Source organism: Hemitrygon akajei, unplaced genomic scaffold (assembly GCF_048418815.1).
Source record: "Hemitrygon akajei unplaced genomic scaffold, sHemAka1.3 Scf000087, whole genome shotgun sequence".
NCBI classification, from domain to species: domain Eukaryota; kingdom Metazoa; phylum Chordata; class Chondrichthyes; order Myliobatiformes; family Dasyatidae; genus Hemitrygon; species Hemitrygon akajei.
The window spans coordinates 718329-741737 of NW_027331973.1; positions in this window are offsets into that span (position 1 = coordinate 718329).

The window sequence follows — 23409 nt, forward strand, 5'->3', positions numbered from 1 at the left end:
TTGTCTCACTGGAACGTACCAATGCAGAACTGCACAGAAATTTGCCCTGAACCTGTAGCCCTCCATAACCTCCCTGTCTCACTGGAACGTACCAATGCAGAACTCCAGACAAATATGCCCTGACACTGTACCCGTCCAAAACCTCCCTGTCTCACTGGAACGTACCACCGCAGAACTCCAGACAAATATGCCCTGAACTTGTACCCTCCATAACCTCCCTGTCTCACTGGAACGTACCAATGAAGAAGTCCACTCAAATAAGCCCTGAACCTGTACCCCTCCATGACCTCCCTATCTCACTGGAACGTACCAATGCAGAACTTCACACAAATATGCCATGAACCTGTACCCTCCATAACCTCCCTGTCTCACTGGAACGTAACAAAGCAGAACTACACACAAATATGCCTTGAACCTGTACACCTCCATAAACTCCCTGTCTCACTGGAACGTAGCAATGCAGAACTCCACACAAATATGCCCTGAACCTGTACCCTCCATAACCACCGTGTCTCACTGGAACGTACCAATGCAGAACTCCACACAAATATACCCTGAACCTGTACCGTCCATAACCTCCCTATCTCACTGGAAAGTACCAATGCAGAACTCCGCACAAGTATGCCCTGGACCTGTATCCCTCCATAACGTCCATGTCTCACTGGAACGTACCAATGCAGAACTCCACACAAATATGCCCTGAACCTGTACCCTCCATAACCTCCCTGTCTCACTGGAACGTACCAAAGCAGAACTCCACACAAATATGCCCTGAACTTGTACCCGCCCATAACCTCCTTGTCTCACTGGAACGTACCAATGCAGAACTGCACAAAAATTTGCCCTGAACCTGTACCCCTCCATAACCTCCTTGTCTCACTGGAACGTACCAATGCAGAACTCCACACAAATATGCCCTGAACCTGTACTCCTCCATGACCTCACTGTCTCACTGGAACGTACCAATGCAGAACTCCGCACAAATATGTCCTGAACATGTACCCTCCATAACCTCCCTGTCTCACTGGAACGTACCAATGCAGAACTCCACACAAACTTGCCCGGAACCTGCACCACTACATAACCTCCCTGCCTCACTGGAACGTACCAATGCAGAACCCCACACATATATGCCCTGAACCTGTACTCCTCCATGACCTCCCTGTCTCACTGGAACGTACCAATGCAGTACTCCGCACAAATATGCCCTGAACCTGTACCCGCCCATAACCTCCTTGTCTCACTGGAACGTACCAATGCAGAACTCCACACAAACTTGCCCGGAACCTGCACCACTACATAACCTCCCTGACTCACTGGAACGTACCAATGCAGAACTCCACACATATATGCCCTGAACCTGTACTCCTCCATGACCTCCCTGTCTCACTGGAACGTACCAATGCAGAACTCCACACAAATATGCCCTGAACCTGTACCCCTCCATAACCTCCCTGTCTCACTGGAACGCACCAATGCCGAACTCCACTCAAATATGCCCTGAACCTCTACCGTGCATAAACTGACTTTCTCACTGGAACGTACCAATGCAGAACACCACACAAATATGCCCTGAACCTGTACCCTCCATAAGCTCCCTATCTCAGTGGAACGTACCAATGCAGAATTCCACACAAATATGCCCAGAACCTGTACCCCTCCATAACCTCGCAGTCTCACTGGATCGTCCCAACGCAGAACTCCACACAAATATGCCCTGATCCTGTACCCTCCATAACCACCGTGTCTCACTGGAACGTACCAATGCAGAACTCCAGAGAAATATGCCCTGAACTTGTACCCTCCATAACCTCCCTGTCTCACTGGAACGTACCAATGAAGAAGTCCACTCAAATAAGCCCTGAACCTGTACCCCTCCATGACCTCCCTATCTCACTGGAACGTAACAAAGCAGAACTACACACAAATATGCCTTGAACCTGTCCACCTCCATAAACTCCCTGTCTCACTGGAACGTAGCAATGCAGAACTCCACACAAATATGCCCTGAACCTGTACCCTCCATAACCTCCCTGTCTCACTGGAACGTACCAAAGCAGAACTCCACACAAATATGCCCTGAAGTTGTACCCGCCCATAACCTCCTTGTCTCACTGGAACGTACCAATGCAGAACTGCACAGAAATTTGCCCTGAACCTGTAGCCCTCCATAACCTCCCTGTCTCACTGGAACGTACCAATGCAGAACTCCAGACAAATATGCCCTGACACTGTACCCGTCCAAAACCTCCCTGTCTCACTGGAACGTACCACTGCAGAACTCCAGACAAATATGCCCTGAACTTGTACCCTCCATAACCTCCCTGTCTCACTGGAACGTACCAATGAAGAAGTCCACTCAAATAAGCCCTGAACCTGTACCCCTCCATGACCTCCCTATCTCACTGGAACGTACCAATGCAGAACTTCACACAAATATGCCATGAACCTGTACCCTCCATAACCTCCCTGTCTCACTGGAACGTAACAAAGCAGAACTACACACAAATATGCCTTGAACCTGTACACCTCCATAAACTCCCTGTCTCACTGGAACGTAGCAATGCAGAACTCCACACAAATATGCCCTGAACCTGTACCCTCCATAACGACCGTGTCTCACTGGAACGTACCAATGCAGAACTCCAGAGAAATATGCCCTGAACTTGTACCCTCCATAACCTCCCTGTCTCACTGGAACGTACCAATGAAGAAGTCCACTCAAATAAGCCCTGAACCTGTACCCCTCCATGACCTCCCTATCTCACTGGAACGTAACAAAGCAGAACTACACACAAATATGCCTTGAACCTGTCCACCTCCATAAACTCCCTGTCTCACTGGAACGTAGCAATGCAGAACTCCACACAAATATGCCCTGAACCTGTACCCTCCATAACCACCGTGTCTCACTGGAACGTACCAATGCAGAACTCCGCACAAGTATGCCCTGGACCTGTATCCCTCCATAACGTCCATGTCTCACTGGAACGTACCAATGCAGAACTCCACACAAATATGCCCTGAACCTGTACCCTCCATAACCTCCCTGTCTCACTGGAACGTACCAAAGCAGAACTCCACACAAATATGCCCTGAACTTGTACCCGCCCATAACCTCCTTGTCTCACTGGAACGTACCAATGCAGAACTGCACAGAAATTTGCCCTGAACCTGTAGCCCTCCATAACCTCCCTGTCTCACTGGAACGTACCAATGCAGAACTCCAGACAAATATGCCCTGACACTGTACCCGTCCAAAACCTCCCTGTCTCACTGGAACGTACCACTGCAGAACTCCAGACAAATATGCCCTGAACTTGTACCCTCCATAACCTCCCTGTCTCACTGGAACGTACCAATGAAGAAGTCCACTCAAATAAGCCCTGAACCTGTACCCCTCCATGACCTCCCTATCTCACTGGAACGTACCAATGCAGAACTTCACACAAATATGCCATGAACCTGTACCCTCCATAACCTCCCTGTCTCACTGGAACGTAACAAAGCAGAACTACACACAAAAATGCCTTGAACCTGTACACCTCCATAAACTCCCTGTCTCACTGGAACGTAGCAATGCAGAACTCCACACAAATATGCCCTGAACCTGTACCCTCCATAACCACCGTGTCTCACTGGAACGTACCAATGCAGAACTCCACACAAATATACCCTGAACCTGTACCGTCCATAACCTCCCTATCTCACTGGAAAGTACCAATGCAGAACTCCGCACAAGTATGCCCTGGACCTGTATCCCTCCATAACGTCCATGTCTCACTGGAACGTACCAATGCAGAACTCCACACAAATATGCCCTGAACCTGTACCCTCCATAACCTCCCTGTCTCACTGGAACGTACCAAAGCAGAACTCCACACAAATATGCCCTGAACTTGTACCCGCCCATAACCTCCTTGTCTCACTGGAACGTACCAATGCAGAACTGCACAAAAATTTGCCCTGAACCTGTACCCCTCCATAACCTCCTTGTCTCACTGGAACGTACCAATGCAGAACTCCACACAAATATGCCCTGAACCTGTACTCCTCCATGACCTCACTGTCTCACTGGAACGTACCAATGCAGAACTCCGCACAAATATGTCCTGAACATGTACCCTCCATAACCTCCCTGTCTCACTGGAACGTACCAATGCAGAACTCCACACAAACTTGCCCGGAACCTGCACCACTACATAACCTCCCTGCCTCACTGGAACGTACCAATGCAGAACCCCACACATATATGCCCTGAACCTGTACTCCTCCATGACCTCCCTGTCTCACTGGAACGTACCAATGCAGTACTCCGCACAAATATGCCCTGAACCTGTACCCGCCCATAACCTCCTTGTCTCACTGGAACGTACCAATGCAGAACTCCACACAAACTTGCCCGGAACCTGCACCACTACATAACCTCCCTGACTCACTGGAACGTACCAATGCAGAACTCCACACATATATGCCCTGAACCTGTACTCCTCCATGACCTCCCTGTCTCACTGGAACGTACCAATGCAGAACTCCACACAAATATGCCCTGAACCTGTACCCCTCCATAACCTCCCTGTCTCACTGGAACGCACCAATGCCGAACTCCACTCAAATATGCCCTGAACCTCTACCGTGCATAAACTGACTTTCTCACTGGAACGTACCAATGCAGAACACCACACAAATATGCCCTGAACCTGTACCCTCCATAAGCTCCCTATCTCAGTGGAACGTACCAATGCAGAATTCCACACAAATATGCCCAGAACCTGTACCCCTCCATAACCTCGCAGTCTCACTGGATCGTCCCAACGCAGAACTCCACACAAATATGCCCTGATCCTGTACCCTCCATATACTCCCTGTCTCACTGGAACGTACCAATGCAGAACTCCACACAAATATGCCCTGAACCTGTACCCCTCCATAAACTCGCTGTCTCACTGAAACGTACCAATGCAGAAATACACACAAATATGCCCTGACCCTGTATCCCTCTATAACCTCCCTGTCTCACTGGAACGCACCAATGCCGGACTCCACTCGAAAATGCCCTGAACCTGTACCCTGCATTACCTCCCTGTCTCACTGGAACGTACCAATGCAGAACTCCACACAAATATGCCATGAACCTGTATCCTCCATAACCTCCCTGTCTCACTCGAAAGTACCAATGCAGAACTCCAGACAAATATGCCCTGACACTGTACCCGTCCATAACCTCCCTGTCTCACTGGAACGTACCACTGCAGAACTCCAGACAAATATGCCCTGAACTTGTACCCTCCATAACCTCCCTGTCTCACTGGAACGTACCAATGAAGAAGTCCACTCAAATAAGCCCTGAACCTGTACCCCTCCATGACCTCCCTATCTCACTGGAACGTACCAATGCAGAACTTCACACAAATATGCCATGAACCTGTACCCTCCATAACCTCCCTGTCTCACTGGAACGTAACAAAGCAGAACTACACACAAATATGCCTTGAACCTGTACACCTCCATAAACTCCCTGTCTCACTGGAACGTAGCAATGCAGAACTCCACACAAATATTCCCTGAACCTGTACCCCTCCATAACCACCGTGTCTCACTGGAACGTACCAATGCAGAACTCCACACAAATATACCCTGAACTTGTACCCGCCCATAACCTCCTTGTCTCACTGGAACGTACCAATGCAGAACTGCACAGAAATTTGCCCTGAACCTGTACCCCTCCATAACCTCCCTGTCTCACTGGAACGTACCAATGCAGAACTCCACACAAATATGCCCTGAACCTGTACTCCTCCATGACCTCCCTGTCTCACTGGAACGTACCAATGCAGAACTCCGCACAAATATGTCCTGAACATGTACCCTCCATAACCTCCCTGTCTCACTGGAACGGACCAATGCAGAAATCCACACATATATGCCCTGATCCTGTACTCCTCCATGATCTCCCTGTCTCACTGGAACGTACCAATGCAGAACTCCACACAAATATGCCCTGAACCTATACCCCTCCATAACCTCCCTGTCTCACTGGAACGCACCAATGCCGAACTCCACTCAAGTATGCCCTGAACCTCTACCGTGCATAACCTCGCTCTCTCACTGGAGCGTACCAATGCAGAACTCCACACAAATATGCCCTGAACCTGTACCCCTCCATGACCTCCCAGTCTCACTGGAACGTACCAACGCAGATCTCCACACAAATATACACTGAACCTGTACCCCTCCATAACCTCCCTGTCTCACTGGAACGTACCAATGCAGAACTCCACACAAATATGCCCTGAACCTGTACCCTCCATAACCTCCCGGTCTCACTGGAACGTAGCAATGCAGAACTCCACACAAATATGCCCTGAACCTGTACCCTCCATAACCACCGTGTCCCACTGGAACGTACCAATGCAGAACTCCACACAAATATACCCTGAACCTGTACCGTCCATAACCTCCCTGTCTCACTGGAACGTACCAATGCAGAACTCCAGACAAATATGCCCTGACACTGTACCCGTCCAAAACCTCCCTGTCTCATTGGAACGTACCACTGCAGAACTCCAGACAAATATGCCCTGAACCTGTACCCCTCCATAACCTCCCTGTCTCACTGGAACGTACCAATGCAGAACTCCACACAAATATGCCCTGAGCCTGTACTCCTCCATGACCTCACTGTCTCACTGGAACGTACCAATGCAGAACTCCGCACAAATATGTCCTGAACATGTACCCTCCATAACCTCCCTGTCTCACTGGAACGTACCAATGCAGAACTCCACACAAACTTGCCCGGAACCTGCACCACTACATAACCTCCCTGCCTCACTGGAACGTACCAATGCAGAACTCCACACATATATGCCCTGAACCTGTACTCCTCCATGACCTCCCTGTCTCACTGGAACGTACCAATGCAGTACTCCGCACAAATATGCCCTGAACCTGTACCCGCCCATAACCTCCTTGTCTCACTGGAACGTACCAATGCAGAACTCCACACAAACTTGCCCGGAACCTGCACCACTACATAACCTCCCTGCCTCACTGGAACGTACCAATGCAGAACTCCACACATATATGCCCTGAACCTGTACTCCTCCATGACCTCCCTGTCTCACTGGAACGTACCAATGCAGAACTCCACACAAATATGCCCTGAACCTGTACCCCTCCATAACCTCCCTGTCTCACTGGAACGCACCAATGCCGAACTCCACTCAAATATGACCTGAACCTCTACCGTGCATAAACTCACTTTCTCACTGGAACGTACCAATGCAGAATTCCACACAAATATGCCCTGAACCTGTACCCCTCCATAACCTCGCAGTCTCACTGGATCGTCCCAACGCAGAACTCCACACAAATATGCCCTGATCCTGTACCCTCCATATACTCCCTGTCTCACTGGAACGTACCAATGCAGAACTCCACACAAATATGCCCTGAACCTGTACCCCTCCATAAACTCGCTGTCTCACTGAAACGTACCAATGCAGAACTCCACACAAATATGCCCTGATCCTGTACCCTCTATAACCTCCCTGTCTCACTGGAACGCACCAATGCCGGACTCCACTCGAAAATGCCCTGAACCTGTACCCTGCATTACCTCCCTGTCTCACTGGAACGTACCAATGCAGAACTCCACACAAATATGCCATGAACCTGTATCCTCCATAACCTCCCTGTCTCACTGGAAAGTACCAATGCAGAACTCCAGACAAATATGCCCTGACACTGTACCCGTCCATAACCTCCCTGTCTCACTGGAACGTACCACTGCAGAACTCCAGACAAATATGCCCTGAACTTGTACCCTCCATAACCTCCCTGTCTCACTGGAACGTACCAATGAAAAAGTCCACTCAAATAAGCCCTGAACCTGTACCCCTCCATGACCTCCCTATCTCACTGGAACGTACCAATGCAGAACTTCACACAAATATGCCATGAACCTGTACCCTCCATAACCTCCCTGTCTCACTGGAACGTAACAAAGCAGAACTACACACAAATATGCCTTGAACCTGTACACCTCCATAAACTCCCTGTCTCACTGGAACGTAGCAATGCAGAACTCCACACAAATATTCCCTGAACCTGTACCCCTCCATAACCACCGTGTCTCACTGGAACGTACCAATGCAGAACTCCACACAAATATACCCTGAACTTGTACCCGCCCATAACCTCCTTGTCTCACTGGAACGTACCAATGCAGAACTGCACAGAAATTTGCCCTGAACCTGTACCCCTCCATAACCTCCCTGTCTCACTGGAACGTACCAATGCAGAACTCCACACAAATATGCCCTGAACCTGTACTCCTCCATGACCTCCCTGTCTCACTGGAACGTACCAATGCAGAACTCCGCACAAATATGTCCTGAACATGTACCCTCCATAACCTCCCTGTCTCACTGGAACGTACCAAATCAGAAATCCACACATATATGCCCTGATCCTGTACCCCTCCATAACCTCGCAGTCTCACTGGATCGTCCCAACGCAGAACTCCACACAAATATGCCCTGAACCTGTACCCTCCATATACTCCCTGTCTCACTGGAACGTACCAATGCAGAACTCCACACAAATATGCCCTGAACCTGTACCCCTCCATAAACTCGCTGTCTCACTGGAACGTACCAATGCAGAACTCCACACAAACTTGCCCGGAACCTGCACCACTACATAAGCTCGCAGTCTCACTGGATCGTCCCAACGCAGAACTCCACACAAATATGCCCTGAACCTGTACCCTCCATATACTCCCTGTCTCACTGGAACGTACCAATGCAGAACTCCACACAAATATGCCCTGAACCTGTACCCCTCCATAAACTCGCTGTCTCACTGGAACGTACCAATGCAGAACTCCACACAAACTTGCCCGGAACCTGCACCACTACATAACCTCCCTGCCTCACTGGAACGTACCAATGCAGAACTCCACACATATATGCCCTGAACCTGTACTCCTCCCTGACCTCCCTGTCTCACTGGAACGTACCAATGCAGAACTCCGCACAAATATGCCCTGAACCTGTACCCCTCCATAAACTCCCTGTCTCACTGGAACGCACCAATGCCGAACTCCACTCAAATATGCCCTGAACCTCTACCGTGCATAAACTCACTTTCTCACTGGAACGTACCAATGCAGAACTCCACACAAATATGCCCTGAACCTGTACCCTCTATAACCTCCCTATCTCAGTGGAACGTACCAATGCAGAATTCCACACAAATATGCCCTGAACCTGTACCCTCCATAAACTCCCTATCTCAGTGGAACGTACCAATGCAGAATTCCACACAAATATGCCCTGAACCTGTACCCCTCCATAACCTCGCAGTCTCACTGGATCGTCCCAACGCAGAACTCCACACAAATATGCCCTGATCCTGTACCCTCCATATACTCCCTGTCTCACTGGAACGTACCAATGCAGAACTCCACACAAATATGCCCTGAACCTGTACCCCTCCATAAACTCGCTGTCTCACTGAAACGTACCAATGCAGAACTCCACACAAATATGCCCTGATCCTGTACCCTCTATAACCTCCCTGTCTCACTGGAACGCACCAATGCCGGACTCCACTCGAAAATGCCCTGAACCTGTACCCTGCATTACCTCCCTGTCTCACTGGAACGTACCAATGCAGAACTCCACACAAATATGCCATGAACCTGTATCCTCCATAACCTCCCTGTCTCACTGGAAAGTACCAATGCAGAACTCCAGACAAATATGCCCTGACACTGTACCCGTCCATAACCTCCCTGTCTCACTGGAACGTACCACTGCAGAACTCCAGACAAATATGCCCTGAACTTGTACCCTCCATAACCTCCCTGTCTCACTGGAACGTACCAATGAAAAAGTCCACTCAAATAAGCCCTGAACCTGTACCCCTCCATGACCTCCCTATCTCACTGGAACGTACCAATGCAGAACTTCACACAAATATGCCATGAACCTGTACCCTCCATAACCTCCCTGTCTCACTGGAACGTAACAAAGCAGAACTACACACAAATATGCCTTGAACCTGTACACCTCCATAAACTCCCTGTCTCACTGGAACGTAGCAATGCAGAACTCCACACAAATATTCCCTGAACCTGTACCCCTCCATAACCACCGTGTCTCACTGGAACGTACCAATGCAGAACTCCACACAAATATACCCTGAACTTGTACCCGCCCATAACCTCCTTGTCTCACTGGAACGTACCAATGCAGAACTGCACAGAAATTTGCCCTGAACCTGTACCCCTCCATAACCTCCCTGTCTCACTGGAACGTACCAATGCAGAACTCCACACAAATATGCCCTGAACCTGTACTCCTCCATGACCTCCCTGTCTCACTGGAACGTACCAATGCAGAACTCCGCACAAATATGTCCTGAACATGTACCCTCCATAACCTCCCTGTCTCACTGGAACGTACCAATGCAGAAATCCACACATATATGCCCTGATCCTGTACCCCTCCATAACCTCGCAGTCTCACTGGATCGTCCCAACGCAGAACTCCACACAAATATGCCCTGAACCTGTACCCTCCATATACTCCCTGTCTCACTGGAACGTACCAATGCAGAACTCCACACAAATATGCCCTGAACCTGTACCCCTCCATAAACTCGCTGTCTCACTGGAACGTACCAATGCAGAACTCCACACAAACTTGCCCGGAACCTGCACCACTACATAACCTCGCAGTCTCACTGGATCGTCCCAACGCAGAACTCCACACAAATATGCCCTGAACCTGTACCCTCCATATACTCCCTGTCTCACTGGAACGTACCAATGCAGAACTCCACACAAATATGCCCTGAACCTGTACCCCTCCATAAACTCGCTGTCTCACTGGAACGTACCAATGCAGAACTCCACACAAACTTGCCCGGAACCTGCACCACTACATAACCTCCCTGCCTCACTGGAACGTACCAATGCAGAACTCCACACATATATGCCCTGAACCTGTACTCCTCCATGACCTCCCTGTCTCACTGGAACGTACCAATGCAGAACTCCACACAAATATGCCCTGAACCTGTACCCCTCCATAACCTCCCTGTCTCACTGGAACGCACCAATGCCGAACTCCACTCAAATATGCCCTGAACCTCTACCGTGCATAAACTCACTTTCTCACTGGAACGTACCAATGCAGAACTCCACACAAATATGCCCTGAACCTGTACCCTCTATAACCTCCCTATCTCAGTGGAACGTACCAATGCAGAATTCCACACAAATATGCCCTGAACCTGTACCCTCCATAACCTCCCTATCTCAGTGGAACGTACCAATGCAGAATTCCACACAAATATGCCCTGAACCTGTACCCCTCCATAACCTCGCAGTCTCACTGGATCGTCCCAACGCAGAACTCCACACAAATATGCCCTGATCCTGTACCCTCCATATACTCCCTGTCTCACTGGAACGTACCAATGCAGAACTCCACACAAATATGCCCTGAACCTGTACCCCTCCATAAACTCGCTGTCTCACTGAAACGTACCAATGCAGAACTCCACACAAATATGCCCTGATCCTGTATCCCTCTATAACCTCCCTTTCTCACTGGAACGCACCAATGCCGGACTCCACTCGAAAATGCCCTGAACCTGTACCCTGCATTACCTCCCTGTCTCACTGGAACGTACCAATGCAGAACTCCACACAAATATGCCATGAACCTGTATCCTCCATAACCTCCCTGTCTCACTGGAAAGTACCAATGCAGAACTCCAGACAAATATGCCCTGACACTGTACCCGTCCATAACCTCCCTGTCTCACTGGAACGTACCACTGCAGAACTCCAGACAAATATGCCCTGAACTTGTACCCTCCATAACCTCCCTGTCTCACTGGAACGTACCAATGAAAAAGTCCACTCAAATAAGCCCTGAACCTGTACCCCTCCATGACCTCCCTATCTCACTGGAACGTACCAATGCAGAACTTCACACAAATATGCCATGAACCTGTACCCTCCATAACCTCCCTGTCTCACTGGAACGTAACAAAGCAGAACTACACACAAATATGCCTTGAACCTGTACACCTCCATAAACTCCCTGTCTCACTGGAACGTAGCAATGCAGAACTCCACACAAATATTCCCTGAACCTGTACCCCTCCATAACCACCGTGTCTCACTGGAACGTACCAATGCAGAACTCCACACAAATATACCCTGAACTTGTACCCGCCCATAACCTCCTTGTCTCACTGGAACGTACCAATGCAGAACTGCACAGAAATTTGCCCTGAACCTGTACCCCTCCATAACCTCCCTGTCTCACTGGAACGTACCAATGCAGAACTCCACACAAATATGCCCTGAACCTGTACTCCTCCATGACCTCCCTGTCTCACTGGAACGTACCAATGCAGAACTCCGCACAAATATGTCCTGAACATGTACCCTCCATAACCTCCCTGTCTCACTGGAACGTACCAATGCAGAAATCCACACATATATGCCCTGATCCTGTACCCCTCCATAACCTCGCAGTCTCACTGGATCGTCCCAACGCAGAACTCCACACAAATATGCCCTGAACCTGTACCCTCCATATACTCCCTGTCTCACTGGAACGTACCAATGCAGAACTCCACACAAATATGCCCTGAACCTGTACCCCTCCATAAACTCGCTGTCTCACTGGAACGTACCAATGCAGAACTCCACACAAACTTGCCCGGAACCTGCACCACTACATAACCTCGCAGTCTCACTGGATCGTCCCAACGCAGAACTCCACACAAATATGCCCTGAACCTGTACCCTCCATATACTCCCTGTCTCACTGGAACGTACCAATGCAGAACTCCACACAAATATGCCCTGAACCTGTACCCCTCCATAAACTCGCTGTCTCACTGGAACGTACCAATGCAGAACTCCACACAAACTTGCCCGGAACCTGCACCACTACATAACCTCCCTGCCTCACTGGAACGTACCAATGCAGAACTCCACACATATATGCCCTGAACCTGTACTCCTCCATGACCTCCCTGTCTCAGTGGAACGTACCAATGCAGAACTCCACACAAATATGCCCTGAACCTGTACCCCTCCATAACCTCCCTGTCTCACTGGAACGCACCAATGCCGAACTCCACTCAAATATGCCCTGAACCTCTACCGTGCATAAACTCACTTTCTCACTGGAACGTACCAATGCAGAACTCCACACAAATATGCCCTGAACCTGTACCCTCTATAAACTCCCTATCTCAGTGGAACGTACCAATGCAGAATTCCACACAAATATGCCCTGAACCTGTACCCTCCATAACCTCCCTATCTCAGTGGAACGTACCAATGCAGAATTCCACACAAATATGCCCTGAACCTGTACCCCTCCATAACCTCGCAGTCTCACTGGATCGTCCCAACGCAGAACTCCACACAAATATGCCCTGATCCTGTACCCTCCATATACTCCCTGTCTCACTGGAACGTACCAATGCAGAACTCCACACAAATATGCCCTGAACCTGTACCCCTCCATAAACTCGCTGTCTCACTGAAACGTACCAATGCAGAACTCCACACAAATATGCCCTGATCCTGTACCCTCTATAACCTCCCTGTCTCACTGGAACGCACCAATGCCGGACTCCACTCGAAAATGCCCTGAACCTGTACCCTGCATTACCTCCCTGTCTCACTGGAACGTACCAATGCAGAACTCCACACAAATATGCCATGAACCTGTATCCTCCATAACCTCCCTGTCTCACTGGAAAGTACCAATGCAGAACTCCAGACAAATATGCCCTGACACTGTACCCGTCCATAACCTCCCTGTCTCACTGGAACGTACCACTGCAGAACTCCAGACAAATATGCCCTGAACTTGTACCCTCCATAACCTCCCTGTCTCACTGGAACGTACCAATGAAAAAGTCCACTCAAATAAGCCCTGAACCTGTACCCCTCCATGACCTCCCTATCTCACTGGAACGTACCAATGCAGAACTTCACACAAATATGCCATGAACCTGTACACCTCCATAAACTCCCTGTCTCACTGGAACGTAGCAATGCAGAACTCCACACAAATATTCCCTGAACCTGTACCCCTCCATAACCACCGTGTCTCACTGGAACGTACCAATGCAGAACTCCACACAAATATACCCTGAACTTGTACCCGCCCATAACCTCCTTGTCTCACTGGAACGTACCAATGCAGAACTGCACAGAAATTTGCCCTGAACCTGTACCCCTCCATAACCTCCCTGTCTCACTGGAACGTACCAATGCAGAACTCCACACAAATATGCCCTGAACCTGTACTCCTCCATGACCTCCCTGTCTCACTGGAACGTACCAATGCAGAACTCCGCACAAATATGTCCTGAACATGTACCCTCCATAACCTCCCTGTCTCACTGGAACGTACCAATGCAGAAATCCACACATATATGCCCTGATCCTGTACCCCTCCATAACCTCGCAGTCTCACTGGATCGTCCCAACGCAGAACTCCACACAAATATGCCCTGAACCTGTACCCTCCATAACCTCCCTGTGTCACTGGAACGACCCAATGCAGAACTCCACACAAATATGCCCTGAACCTGTACCCGTCCATAACCTCCCTGTCTCACTGGAACGTCCCAACGCAGAACTCCACACAAAATGCCCTGAAACTGTACCCTCCATAACCTCACTCTCTCACTGGAACGTACCATTGCAGAACTCCACACAAATATGCCCTGAACCTGTACCCCTCCATAACCTCCCTGTCTCACTGGAACGTACCAATGCAGAACTCCACACAAATATGCCCTGAACCTGTACTCCACCTTAACCTCCCAGTCTCACTGGAACGTCCCAACGCAGAACTCCACAATAATATGCCCTGAACCTGTACCCTCCATAACCTCACTGTCTCACTGGAACGTACCATTGCAGAACACCACACAAATATGACCTGAACCTGTACACGTCCATAACCTCCCTGTCTCACTGGAACGTCCCACTGCAGAACTCCACACAAATATGCCCTGAACCTGAACCCGTCCATAACCTCCCTGTCTCACTGGAACGTACAACTGCAGAACTCCACAGAAATATGCCCTGAACCTGTACCCTCCATAACGTCCCTGTCTCACTGGAACTTACCAATTCAGAACTACACACAAATTTGCCCTGAACCTGTACCCCTCCATTACCTCCCTGTCTCACTGGAACATACCAATGCAGAACTCCACACAAATATGCCCTGAACCTGTACCCCTCCATAACCTCCTGGTCTCACTGGAACGTACCAATGCAGAAGTCCACAAAAATATGCCCCGAACCTGTACTCCACCATAACCTCCCTGTCTCACTTGAACGTACCACTGCAGAACTCCACAGAAATATACCCTGAACCTGTACCCTCCATAAACTCCCTGTCTCTCTGGAACGTACCAATGCAGAACTACACTCAAATTTGCCCTGAACCTGGACCCTCCATAACCTCCCTGTCTCACTGGAACGTAACAATGCAGAACTACACACAAATTTGCCCTGAACCTGTACCCCTCCATTACCTCCCTGTCTCACTGGAACATACCAATGCAGAACTCCACACAAATATGCCCTGAGCCTGTACCCCTCCATAACCTCCTGGTCTCACTGGAACGTACCAATGCAGAAGTCCACAAAAATATGCCCTGAACCTGTACTCCACCATAACCTCCCTGTCTCACTGGAACGTACCACTGCAGAACTCCACAGAAATATACCCTGAACCTGTACCCTCCATAACCTCCCTGTCTCACTGGAACGTACCAATGCAGAACTACACTCAAATTTGCCCTGAACCTGGACCCTGCCATAACCTCCCTGTCTCACTGGAACGTACCAATGCAGAACTCCACACAAATATGCCCTGAACCTGTACCCCTCCATAACCTCCCTGTCTCACAGGAACGTAGCAATGCAGAACTCCACACAAATATGCCCTGAACCTGTACCCCTCCATAACCTCCCTGTCTCACTGGAACGTACCAATGCAGAACTCCACACAAATGTGCCCTGTACCTGTACCCGTCCATAACCTCCCTGTCTCACTGGAACGTCCCACTGCAGAACTCCACACAAATATGCCCTGAACGTGTAACCTCCATAACCTCCCAGTCACACTGGAACGTACCAATGCAGAACTCCAAACAAATATGCCCTGAACCTGTACCCCTCCATAACCTCCCAGTCACACTGGAACGTACCAACGCAGAACTCCAAACAAATATACCCTGAACCTGTACCCCTCCAAAACCTCCCTGTCTCACTGGAACGTACCAATGCAGAATTCCACACAAATATGCCCTGAACCTGTTTACGTCCATAAACTCCCTGTCTCACTGGAACGTCCCACTGCAGAATTCCACACAAATATGCCATGAACCGGTACTCTCCATAAACTCCCTGTCCCACTGTAAAGTACCAATGCAGAACTCCACACAAATATGCTCCGAACCTGTACCCATCCATAACCTCCCTGTCTCACTGGAACGTACCAATGCAGAACTCCACACAAATATGCCCTGAACTTGTACCCTCCATAACCTCCCTGTCTCACTGGAACTTACCAATGCAGAACTCAACACAAATATGCCCTGTACCTGTACCCCTCCATAACCTCCCTGTGTCACTGGAACGACCCAATGCAGAACTCCACACAAAAATGCCCTGAACCTGTACCCGTCCATAACCTCCCTGTCTCACTGGAACGTCCCAACGCAGAACTCCACTCAAAATGCCCTGAACCTGTACCCTCCATAACCTCACTGTCTCACTGGAACGTACCATTGCAGAACTCCACACAAATATGCCCTGAACCTGTACCCCTCCATAACCTCCCTGTCTCACTGGAACGTACCAATGCAGAACTCCACACAAATATGCCCTGAACCTGTACCCTCCATAACCTCCCTGTCTTACTGGAACGTACCAATGCAGAACTACACTCAAATTTGCCCTGACCCTGGACCCTCCATAACCTCCCTGTCTCACTGGAACGTACCAATGCAGAACTACACACAAATTTGCCCTGAACCTGTACCCCTCCATTACCTCCATGTCTCACTGGAACATACCAATGCAGAACTCCACACAAATATGCCCTGAGCCTGTACCCCTCCATAACCTCCTGGTCTCACTGGAACGTACCAATGCAGAAGTCCACAAAAATATGCCCTGAACCTGTACTCCACCATAACCACCCTGTCTCACTAACGTACCACTGCAGAACTCCACAGAAATATACCCTGAACCTGTACCCTCCATAACCTCCCTGTCTCACTGGAACGTACCAATGCAGAACTACACTCAAATTTGCCCTGAACCTGGACCCTGCCATAACCTCCCTGTCTCACTGGAACGTACCAATGCAGAACTCCACACAAATATGCCCTGAACCTGTACCCCTCCATAACCTCCCTGTCTCACAGGAACGTAGCAATGCAGAACTCCACACAAATATGCCCTGAACCTGTACCCCTCCATAACCTCCCTGTCTCACTGGAACGTACCAATGCAGAACTCCACACAAATGTGCCCTGAACCTGTACCCGTCCATAACCTCCCTGTCTCCCTGGAACGTCCCACTGCAGAACTCCACACAAATATGCCCTGAACGTGTAACCTCCATAACCTCCCTGTCTCACTGGAACTTACCAATGCAGAACTCAACACAAATATGCCCTGTACCTGTACCCCTCCATAACCTCCCTGTGTCACTGGAACGACCCAATGCAGAACTCCACACAAATATGCCCTGAACCTGTACCCGTCCATAACCTCCCTGTCTCACTGGAACGTCCCAACGCAGAACTCCACACAAAATGCCCTGAACCTGTACCCTCCATAACCTCACTGTCTCACTGGAACGTACCATTGCAGAACTCCACACAAATATGCCCTGAACCTGTACCCCTCCATAACCTCCCTGTCTCACTGGAACGTACCAATGCAGAACTCCACACAAATATGCCCTGAACCTGTACCCATCCATAACTTCCCTGTCTCACTGGAACGTACCACTGCAGAACTCCACACAAATATGCCCTGAACCTGTACCCTCCATAACCTCCCTATCTCACTGGAAAGTACCAATGCAGAATTCCACACAAATATGCCCTGAACCTGTACCCTCCATAACCTCACTGTCTCACTGGAACGTACCATTGCAGAACACCACACAAATATGCCCTGAACCTGTACCCCTCCATAACCTCCCTGTCTCACTGGAACGTACCAATGCAGAACTCCACACAAATATGCCCTGAACCTGTACACGTCCATAACCTCCCTGTCTCACTGGAACGTCCCACTGCAGAACTCCACACAGATATGCCCTGAACCTGTACCCGTCCATAACCTCCCTGTCTCACTGGAACGTACAACTGCAGAACTCCACAGAAATATGCCCTGAATCTGTACCCTCCATAACGTCCCTGTCTCACTGGAACGTACCAATGCAGAACTACACACAAATTTGCCCTGAACCTGTACCCGTCCATAACCTCCCTGTCTCACTGGAACGTCCCACTGCAGAACTCCACACAGATATGCCCTGAACCTGTACCCGTCCATAACCTCCCTGTCTCACTGGAACGTACAACTGCAGAACTCCACAGAAATATGCCCTGAACCTGTACCCTCCATAACGTCCCTGTCTCACTGGAACGTACCAATGCAGAACTACACACAAATTTGCCCTGAACCTGTACCCGTCCATAACCTCCCTGTCTCACTGGAACGTCCCACTGCAGAACTCCACACAAATATGCCTTGAACGTGTAACCTCCATAATCTCCCAGTCACACTGGAACGTACCAATGCAGAACTCCAAACAAATATGCCTTGAACCTGTACCCCTCCATAACCTCCCAGTCACACTGGAACGTACCAACGCAGAACTCCAAACAAATATACCCTGAACCTGTACCCCTCCAAAACCCCCCTGTCTCACTGGAACGTACCAATGCAGAATTCCACACAAATATGCCCTGAACCTGTTCACGTCCATAAACTCCCTGTCTCACTGGAACGTCCCACTGCAGAATTCCACACAAATATGCCATGAACCGGTACTCTCCATAACCTCCCTGTCCCACTGTAAAGTACCAATGCAGAACTGCAGACAAATATGCTCTGAACCTGTACCCATCCATAACCTCCCTGTCTCACTGGAACGTACCAATGCAGAACTCCACACAAATATGCCCTGAACTTGTACCCTCCATAACCTCCCTGTCTCACTGGAACTTACCAATGCAGAACTCCACACAAATATGCCCTGTACCTGTACCCCTCCATAACATCCCTGTGTCACTGGAACGACCTCATGCAGAACTCCACACAAATATGCCCTGAACCTGTACCCGTCCATAACCTCCCTGTCTCACTGGAACGTCCCAACGCAGAACTCCACACAAATATGCCCTGAACCTGTACCCTCCATAACCTCACTGTCTCACTGGAACGTACCATTGCAGAACTCCACACAAATATGCCCTGAACCTGTACCCCTCCATAACCTCCCTGTCTCACTGGAACGTACCAATGCAGAACTCCACACAAATATGCCCTGAACCTGTACCCCTCCATAACTTCCCTGTCTCACTGGAACGTACAACTGCAGAACTCCACACAAATATGCCCTGAACCTGTACCCTCCATAACATCCCTATCTCACTGGAAAGTACCAATGCAGAATTCCACACTAATATGCCCTGAACCTGTACCCACCCAGAAAGTCCTTGTCTCACTGGACCGTACCAATGCAGAAATCCACACAAATATGCCCTGAACCTGTACTCCACCTTAACCTCCCAGTCTCATTGGAACGTCCCAACGCAGAACTCCACAAAAATATGCCCTGAACCTGTACCCTCCATAACCTCACTGTCTCACTGGAACGTACCATTGCAGAACACCACACAAATATGCCCTGAACCTGTACCCCTCCATAACATCCCTGGCTCACTGGAACGTACCAATGCAGAACTCCACACAAATATGCCCTGTACCTGTACCCCTCCATAACATCCCTGTGTCACTGGAACGACCTCATGCAGAACTCCACACAAATATGCCCTGAACCTGTACCCGTCCATAACCTCCCTGTCTCACTGGAACGTCCCAACGCAGAACTCCACACAAATATGCCCTGAACCTGTACCCTCCATAACCTCACTGTCTCACTGGAACGTACCATTGCAGAACTCCACACAAATATGCCCTGAACCTGTACCCCTCCATAACCTCCCTGTCTCACTGGAACGTACCAATGCAGAACTCCACACAAATATGCCCTGAACCTGTACCCCTCCATAACTTCCCTGTCTCACTGGAACGTACCAATGCAGAACTCCACACAAATATGCCCTGAACCTGTACCCTCCATAACCTCCCTGTCTCACTGGAACGAACCAATGCAGAACTCCACACAAATATGCCCTGAACCTGTACCCTCCATAACCTCCCTGTCTCACCGGAACGTACCAATGCAGAATTCCACACAAATATGCCCTGAACCTGTACCCGCCCATAAACTACTTGTCTCACTGGAACGTACCAATGCCGAACTCCACACAAATTTGCCCTGAACCTGTACCTCTCCATAACCTCCCTGTCTCACTGGAACGTACCAAAGCAGAAGTTCACACAAATATACCCTGTACCTGTACCCCTGCATAACCTACCTGTCTCACTGAAACCCACCAATGCCGAACTCCACTCAAATATGCCCTGATCCTGTACCGTGCATAACCTCCCTGTATCACTGGAACGTACCATTGCAGAACACCACACAAATATGCACTGAACCTGTACCCGTCCAAAACCTCCCTGTCTCACTGGAACGTACCAATGCAGTATTCCACACAAATATGCCCTGAACCGGTACACGTCCATAAACTCCCTGTCTCACTGGAACGCCCCACCGCAGAATTCCACACAAATATGCCCTGAACTTCTACCCTCCATAACCTCCCTGTCTCACTGGAACGTACCAATGCAGAACACTACACAAATATGCCCTGAACCTGTACCCCTCCATAACCTCCCTGTGTCACTGTAACATACCAATGCAGAACTCCACACAAATATGCCCTGAACCTGTACCAGTCCATAACCTCCCTGTCTCACTGGAACGTCCCAACGCCGAACTCCACACAAATATGCCCTGAACCTGTACCCTCCATAACCTCACTGTCTCACTGGTACGTACCATTTCAGAAATCCACACAAATATGCCCTGAACCCGTAACCCTCCATAACCTCCCTGTCTCACAGGAACGTACCAATGCAGAACTCCACACAAATATGCCCTGAACCTGTACCCCTCCATAACCTCCCTGACTCACTGGAACGTAACAATGCAGAACTCCACACAAATGTGCAATGAACCTGTAACCGTCCATAACCTCCCTGTCTCAATGGAACTTCCCACTGCAGAACTCCACACAAATATGCCCTGAACGTGTACCCTCCATAACCTCCCAGTCACACTGGAACGTACCAATGCAGAACACCAAACAAATATGCCCTGAACCTGTACCCCTCCATAACCTCCCAGTCACACTGGAACGTACCAACGCAGAACTCCAAACAAATATATCCTGAACCTGTACCGCTCCAAAACCTCCCTGTCTCACTGGAACGTACCAATGCAGAACTCCACACAAATATGCCCTGAACCCGTACCCTCCATAACCTCCCTGTCTCACTGGAAAGTACCAATGCAGAACTCCACAGAAATATGCCCTGAACCTATACCCCTCCATAACCTCCCTGTCTCACAGGAACGTACCAATGCAGAATTCTACACAAATATGCCCTGAACCTGTTCACGTCCATAAACTCCCTGTCTCACTGGAACGTTCCACTGCAGAATTCCACACAAATATGCCATGAACCGGTACTCTCCATAACCTCCCTGTCCCACTGTAAAGTACCAATGCAGAACTCCACACAAATATGCTCTGAACCTGTACCCATCCATAACCTCCCTGTCTCACTGGAACGTACCAATGCAGAACTCCACACAAATATGCCCTGAACCTGTACCCGTCCATAACCTCCCTGTCTCACTGGAAAGTCCCAACGCAGAACTCCACACAAATATGCCCTTAACCTGTACCCTCCATAACCTCACTGTCTCACTGGAACGTACCATTGCAGAACTCCACACAAATATATCCTGAACCTGTACCCTCCATAACCTCACTGTCTCACTGGAACGTACCATTGCAGAACTCCACACAAATATGCCCTGAACCTGTACCCCTCCATAACCTCCCTGTCTCACTGGAACTTACCAATGCAGAACTCCACACAAATATGCCCTGTACCTGTACCCCTCCATAACCTCCCTGTGTCACTGGAACGACCCAATGCAGAACTCCACACAAATATGCCCTGAACCTGTACCCGTCCATAACCTCCCTGTCTCACTGGAACGTCCCAACGCAGAACTCCACACAAATATGCCCTGAACCTGTACCCTCCATAACCTCACTGTCTCACTGGAACGTACCATTGCAGAACTCCACACACATATGCCCTGAACCTGTACCCCTCCATAACCTCCCTGTCTTACTGGAACGTACCAATGCAGAACTCCACACAAATATGCCCTGAACCTGTATCCCTCCATAACTTTCCTGTCTCACTGGAACGTACCACTGCAGAACTCCACACAAATATGCCCTGAACCTGTACCCTCCATAACCTCCCTATCTCACTGGAACGTACCAATGCAGAATTCCACACAAATATGCCCTGAACCTGTACCACCCAGAAGGTCCTTGTCTCACTGGACCGTACCAATGCAGAAATCCACACAAATATGCCCTGAACCTGTACTCCACCTTAACCTCCCAGTCTCACTGGAACGTCCCAACGCAGAACTCCACAAAAATATGCCCTGAACCTGTACCCTCCATAACCTCACTGTCTCACTGGAACGTACCATTGCAGAACACCACACAAATATGCCCTGAACCTGTACACGTCCATAACCTCCCTGTCTCACTGGAACGTCCCACTGCAGAACTCCACACAAATATGCCCTGAACCTGTACCCCTCCATAACCTCCCTGTCTCACAGGAACGTAGCAATGCAGAACTCCACACAAATATGCCCTGAACCTGTACCCCTCCATAACCTCCCTGTCTCACTGGAACGTACCAATGCAGAACTCCAAACAAATGTGCCCTGAACCTGTACCCGTCCATAACCTCCCTGTCTCACTGGAACGTCCCACTGCAGAACTCCACACAAATATGCCCTGAACGTGTAACCTCCATAACCTCCCAGTCACACTGGAACGTACCAATGCAGA